The sequence below is a fragment of the Nicotiana tabacum genome, chromosome 2, assembly GCF_000715075.1.
Source record: "Nicotiana tabacum cultivar K326 chromosome 2, ASM71507v2, whole genome shotgun sequence".
Lineage (NCBI taxonomy): Eukaryota > Viridiplantae > Streptophyta > Magnoliopsida > Solanales > Solanaceae > Nicotiana > Nicotiana tabacum.
The window spans coordinates 102,675,520-102,683,023 of record NC_134081.1 but is presented as its reverse complement, the minus strand read 5'-3'; positions in this window follow the sequence as shown (position 1 = coordinate 102,683,023).

Below are 7,504 nucleotides of genomic sequence, written 5' to 3'. Positions count from 1 at the left end.
AAAATAGAAATATAAAATTAAAAAGTAAAAGTAAAAGTAGGTCAAAATTGTTTAATAAAAAAAGTAAAAGAAAGTGAAAAATTAAAAAAATAAAAGTAAAAGAATGTGGAAATTTAAAAAATAAAAAGTAAAATAAAGTTGGAATTAAAAAATAAAAGTAAGAGTATCTGATTTTAAAAAAAAAGAAGGTAAAAGTAAGTGGAAAATAAAAAAAAAAAAAGTAAAAAAGTGGGATTTTAAATATATTAAAAATAAAAAAAGTGAGAAATTAAAAAATAAAAGTAAAGGAAAGTGGAAAATTATTTTTTTTTAAAAATAAGAAAAATAGGAAGTGAAAATTCTTTTTAATTAAAAATAAAATAAAAAATAAAAAATAAAAAATAAAAATCTGAAAATTTCGAAATTTTTTTTTATAAATAGAAGAGAAATGTGATGAAAAAAAAGAAAGGGAGAAAGGAAAAAATAGGGAGGAAGGAATTGAGAAAAAAAAAATTCTTCTTCTAGGATAAGGAAATTTCTACTCGTGTCATTCTTTCTTCGGCTTTCTTTCAAAAAATCCAGCAATTCATCACCTAAACTCCAGCCCCGAACCAACTGAAAACCAAGCTAAAAAGCACCACAAAAACGAGCCGAAAACCCAGCAAAACAGTCCCTTTTTGTATAGAAAACAACAACTCCAAAGTTGAGTCGTCGAGTTCGAGCTCCATTTGTCGATTTTGGTCGAGGCTCCATTTACATCCTTGTCCATTGTCCGAGCTTCAAAACAGTCTTGTAAAGGTCCATTTATCTCATCATTGTTTTATTAAGATATTATGCTTGAATATATAATTTGATCTTATTTAGATTCATGAAGGTTGAAATATTATTTTTTGTATTAATTGTTAGGTCTCATTAGCTTTGTTAAATTTTGCTACTTTCTTGATGATTAACATAAAAATTTATAATAAATAATTTTTGGGCACGTAGTGAATGTTTGAACTTTGGGGATAAAATTTATGTCTACTAGTTGAAATTGAAAAATGAGGTTTGGACTTAAAAAAAATAATTGGGCCCGGTGGTTGGGCTATGCTTAATGAAACATGTACTACTGCAATTGACTAATTGATAAGGGAGTAGCTTGATGAACTAGTATCTGGGCATACTCATTAATTGGCTTTAAAGGGCAAATTGTACAACGATCCAATTTAATTTATCTAGTCCAAAATAGTTTCTGTCAGGCTCAATTTAGTAAGAGTAAAAGGTGACCCATTTTCCACAATTGATTTCCATAGCTCTTGACCTTACACAGATCTCAAACCTGTAAAGAAAAATAAATTATGAACACGTGTTAGTTGCTTTAGGCGCGATTAATAAATCATCGTGACTATGGGTATGGTTCTTGTGGCATGGTCACGATACGTAAACCCCAACTCAAGTGCGCGTTTCACGCGACTTGACTTCAACTTCGAATAATAATAAAAATAAACATGGTGTAAATCGCGGGTGCGTTTCACGTGACGCGATTTATAATATATACAAAAACAAATGAGTTTGGGACATCGCGACTTGTTCAAATAAGTTTCATAAATATTAAAAAGCGGTAAAAGACAAAAATGCACAATAGGTTTAAAATATGTAATAAATCAGATAATTACGCCAAGTATTAATTGTTAAGAGACCGTGCTAAAACCACAGAACTTGGGAGTGCCTCACACCTTTTTCCAGGTTAACAGAATTCCTTACCCGGTCTTCTGTGTTCGCGGACCAAAAATAAGAGTCAAATTTCCTCGATTTGGGATTCTAAAATAAACTGATGACTTGGGACACCATAAACTATTCCAAGTGGCGACTCTAAATTAAATAAATAATCCCATTTCGAATAATGTCACTTAAATTGGAAAAACTTCTTATCCCCTATCCCCTCGGGAAAAAGAAGGTATGACAGCTCTGGCGACTCTGCTGGGGAATAAGAACCCGGAATCTCTGGTTCAGGGTTCAGAATTCGAGCTTAGAATAGCTGTTATACTTGCCTTTTATTTATTATCTGATTTTTACGTGTTTGAGCCTAATGTGCTAAATGCCGCTTTTTACCGCTTTGATATTGCTTGAACTGTATATAAACTGTTACGAAACTCTCTTCTCTCTGAGTCTTCTAAATCTTTTGGGAAGCGTGCGCTTCGCGTGGCTTCTTTTCTGTTAGAGTCATACCCTAATTTTAGAACGATGTTCGCACAAGTTACAAAGCCGGTGAAGCTTCTGTATTCCCGGTACGCTGCCCCACTTCGGCTCGAGTTGTCCGCTCGGGTAAGCCAGGTCTAGAACAATACACCCAGGATTTAAACTTAGAATGACATAACCTCATGCTGGATCCCTAGTAGGTACGTTTGTTTGCATCACGTGCATTTGACTTTGGGGACTCAATACATGGGTTGTGTCCGTCTAGGATATGTGTATCCAATATAAAAGACCATCCTGATGCATTTTTACGTGCTACTTGTGCATATGTTTGTTTCGACTTGCATGTTGACCGGTTTCTAGAATATGGAAACAAAATCAAAAAAAAAAAAGAAGTGAAAGGTAGGTATTTAAAAAATTCCGAAACTCTGCCTAATTTTTTTTTTTAAAAAGAAAGAAAATGAACCAATGTTTACAAAAGTCATGTTTTCTTGTTGTGTCAAAATTGACCGAACTACGTGGGTCTGATTCTCTCCGGATGTGAGATACGTAGGCAAACCTCATCGGTTCCGTCCCCAATTTTTAAAAATCCAAAAAAATATTTTTATTTAATTTCTTCTTTAGAAGTCTTTCCTTAGAAAATGCAAAATAAAAAAAAAATTGAAAACAAAATAAAAATTCTTTCTTTATATAAGTCTTTCATTTGAAAAAAGAAACAAGTCAAATCAAAATACAAAAATATTTTTTACCATTTTTTTAGAAGTCTTTCTCCCAAAACATTCAATAAAAAAATCCAAAAAAATATTTTCTTTCTTTTCAAAAATTCTCAAAAACAAAAACATAGAAATCAAAATCAAAAAATATTTTCTTTCTTCTTTATTAGTCTTTCTTTCGGAAATTAAACAAAAAAGAAAAAGAAAAAGAAAATTCAAAATCCAAAAAAAAAAGAAAAGAGTTAGTTTATTTACTTTATTCCTAACCTTCCCGAACTACGCAAGATCTGATTCATGCGGCGTCATGATACGTAGGCAATCCCTATCGGATTCGATCATTGAAATCAAATAAACTGAGTGAAAAAAAGAGAAGAAAGAAAAAGAAAAAAAAAAGAGTGACAAAAATAACAAAAACAAAAAAAAAAGCGAAAAAAAAACTAAAAGAAAAAAAGAAAGAAAAAAAGCAAGAGTGAAAAATCCAAAAAGAGAACTTTATGTCCAGATTGACAAAGAAAAGCGCGGAATTTTTTTGTGAATATGCTGTCATATGGTGCGAGCAAGCCGCTAGGGGAAAGCCTCCAATGGACGAAACAGAAATGGTTACGGTCTTCCTAGAGACCCAAGAGGCGAACTACTTCCAGAACATGATGTCTGCTATGGGTAATCCGTTCGCCGAGGCTATCAAAATTGGGGAGATGGTTGAAAATGGTTTAAAAACGGGCCAAATCTTGAGTCATGCTGCCTTTAAGGCCACATCACAGGTCGTTCAGAGTGGTTCAGAGGGTTTGATGAACAGAAATTGGAGAGATGAGGAATTTGATACGGCACTGAAGGCCCTTACAGCCCTTGCCGAGACAGAGGAAAAGCCAAAAATGGTGGCCAAGCCTGAAAGTTTCCTATTAGACGGGAGTCTTAGTAGTCAGTCTTGCTATCCTTTTTGCGTCCGGATTATCTCAGGGTGTGATCCGGATGTTTTACTTTATTGTCTTACTTTCCGATGTAAACCCTTCTATCTTTAAAATTCAAAAAGAAAAATCAATCGAAATCAAAAAAAAAATAAAAAAATAAATGAAATTAATATTTCATTGTCTAGGAATGTCTTTTTTTTTTAAATCTTGTCACTTTTCTTATTCTCTTTTCAGTTTTGATTCATGCAGATTTTAATAACATGACATGCTTGCGGACTTTATGACTAGATCCTAAAACTCTGTCAGACTTCGAAATAATGAACTAAGAAGCAGAATGCAATGAAAATGAGGTTAAGGAAATAAAATAAAAAATCGGAACAGTATGAGAATAAGCCTATGCCAAGCCCGATTGAAACCTGCAGAAGTTGAAATTCCCTCTCTCCGGGTCATTGTCGAAGCCAAGATTGAGGATAAAGATTGGGTCACGAACCGATTGGAATAATTGATAAAAAATGATTGGCCACAATTTGCCACAGGCAGTTGTACCAACAAAGAATAGCCCGTGTCTATAACAAGAAAGTGCGGCCCATGAAATTTGAAATAGAACAACTCATTGTGAGACGTATCCTCCCACCTCATGAAGAAGCTAAAGGAAAATTGGCTCCAAATTGGAAAGGTCCATACATTATAACGAGAGTACTGCAAAAGAGAGTGTTGTACCTGGGATGCAACAAAGGAAATGTCCCCGAAACAATTGTCAGCGCGGATGTAGTCAAAAGGTACTATGTTTGACCCTTTATGTGACATTAATGTTCTTTGATTGGGATGAAGAAGGCTTTCATTATAGATATCCAAACATCATTAACCCTTTTGCTAACCATTTTGAGTCGGTTACCTTTCTTTGATTACCATATTTGGAACCTAAAAATGTTATTAAAAAACAAAAAAAAAAAGAAACAAGAAAGAAAAAAGAGAAGAAAAACAAAACAAAGATGAAAAAAAGAGAAAGAAGAAGAAAAAGAAAAGAAAACAAAAATCCAAATAAGTTCATGTTCCTTGAACTACGTTTGACTTGATTCCGAAAGGATACGTAGGCAGCCTCTCTCTGGGGTTCAGTCACACCAAAACAAAAATCCAAATTCCCTCAAAAGTGAAACCGGGGCAGATGTTATAATGGTTTGGCGATGGTTTTGTCTGAAAGGTTCCAAAGTTGTAATTCAATCCAAATCCTTTTTACCCAAATCCTTTTCAACTCCTTCTGATCAATCGGCAAAGAGATTCAAAATGGGAGGATACAGTTACTCGGATCTGATACAACAAAATAAGAGAAATAAAATGAGAGAGTCTTATTGGTGAAAACCTCACGGGCATCATAAGGCGATGGTAAGCATTGAAATTCGAAAATGAGAGAGTCTTGTTAGTGAAAACTCATAAAGAGCACTATAAGGCGATGGTGAGAAGAGAAATGAGAGAGGCCAGCTGGTGAAAACCCGCAAAGGGCACCACTGATCGAAAAGAGGATCCTCGTAGTCACTGGCATCGACATAGTCCTTGGCAAAGTTTCTCAGTCTCAAGGCAAGAGTTATGATGAATTTCTGAGAGTTGGACGGTTTACACAGATCAGGCATCTAGTCCAAGAGGCATGTCATGTTCATTGAAGTCTGTCTACACTCCAGATAAGTCCTTCTTTCTTTTCCCCGAAAGGGATACCTCTTGTCTAAATTCATTTGTCTATTCCATTGTTTGCTTTTCTTTGAATCCTTTTCGGTTTAACTCTGTTATGAAACTAAGATAAAGAAGGAAAGGCAGGACTGATTTATAGGTTTCTCACTTGATACAAGCCAATATGCAAAAGAAAAGGCACCCAATCTCGGCAAGGGCATCAAGTTGACTCCAACTGGCCATGTTGGCCGATGTTTCGAAATCAAAAACTGTTGAAAGAGGAAATTCAAAGACAAATGCCCACAAGGGCAAAATAAAAGTTAAAAAGGTTAAGTCCCACGTGACTAACCATCATGGCAAAATTCGGAAAAGCCAGAGGTTCTCCGAGGTTAGAAATGCAATCGATATTCAGGAAACAACCAGTTGCAACTGAAAGGACCGAGACCAAGTGACTGAAACAATCAAGGCCACAAAACCAACCACCGTTTCAAACTGACAAATTGTTCTTTGTTTAAAAAAAAAGGGAAACATGTGCAATCCAAAAGCAACCTTGCAAGAAGTAGGTGCAACCAAAACTAAATTACGCAAAGGCTAGAAACGGTTTTGCAGCAACTACTGCAAAAGGGAAGTCTTCTCCAAACTCTTTCCCGCATTTTACTCATTATCTTAAAAAATTATATGAAAATAAAAAAGAAAGAAAATAAATCATAGTAGTATAGGGTATCTAATCCCTAGCTGCGTTTTCCAACATAGGGTCTCCACTCCCTAGTTGATAATTTTTAGACATAGGGTCTCCACTCCCTAGTCTCTTTTCCAACATAGGGTCTCCACTCCCTAGTTGATATTTTTAGACATAGGGTCTCCATTCCCTAGTCTGCTTTTCCAACATAGGGTATCCACTCCCTAGTTGATATTTTTAGACATAGGGTCTCCACTCCCTAGTCGTTTTTCCAACATAGGGTCTCCACTCCCTAGTTGATAATTTTTAGACATAGGGTCTCCACTCCCTAGTCGCTTTTCCAACATAGGGTCTCCACTCCCTAGTCGCCTTTTCCAACATAGGGTGTCCACTCCCTAGTTGATTTTATTTTAGACATAGGGTCTCAGCTCCATAGTTATTTTTTCAACATAGGGTATCCACTCCCTAGTTGATTGATATTTTAGACATAGGGTCTCCACTCCCTAGTTGATGATTTTCCAACATAGGGTATCCACTCCCTAGTTGATGATATTTTATACATAGGGTCTCCACTCCCTATGATATTTTAGACATAGGGTCTCCACTCCCTAGTCTCTTTTCAAACATAGGGTCTCCACTCCCTAGTTGATGATTTTCCAACATAGGGTCCCCACTCCCTAGTTGATGATTTTTAGACATAGGGTCTCCACTCCCTAGTTTATTTTCCAATATAGGGGCTCCACTCCCTAGTTTATTTTCCAACATAGGGTCTCCACTCCCTAGTTTATGTTTTTAGACATAAGGTCTCCACTCCCTAGTCGCTTTTATAACATAGGGTCTCCACTCCCTAGTTGATTTTATTTTTAGACATAGGGTCTCCACTCCCTAGTCGCCTTTTCCAACATAGGGTCTCTACTCCCTAGTTGATTATATTTTAGACATAGGGTCTCCACTCCCTAGTCGCTTTTCCAACATAGGGTATCCACTCCCTAGTTGATTGATATTTTAGACATAATGTCTCCACTCCCTAGTCTCTTTTCCAACATAGGGTCTCCACTCCCTAGTTGATGATTTTCCAACATAAGGTATCCACTCCCTAGTTGATGATATTTTAGACATAGGGTCTCCACTCCCTAGTCGCCTTTTCCAACATAGGGTGTCCACTCCCTAGTTGATTTTATTTTAGACATAGGGTCTCCACTCCCTAGTCGTTTTTCCAACATAGGGTATCCACTCCCTAGTTGATTGATATTTTAGACATAGGGTCTCCACTCCCTAGTTGATGATTTTCCAACATAGGGTATCCACTCCCTAGTTGATGATATTTTATACATAGGGTCTCCACTCCCTAGTCTCTTTTCAAACATAGGGTCTCCACTCCCTAGTTG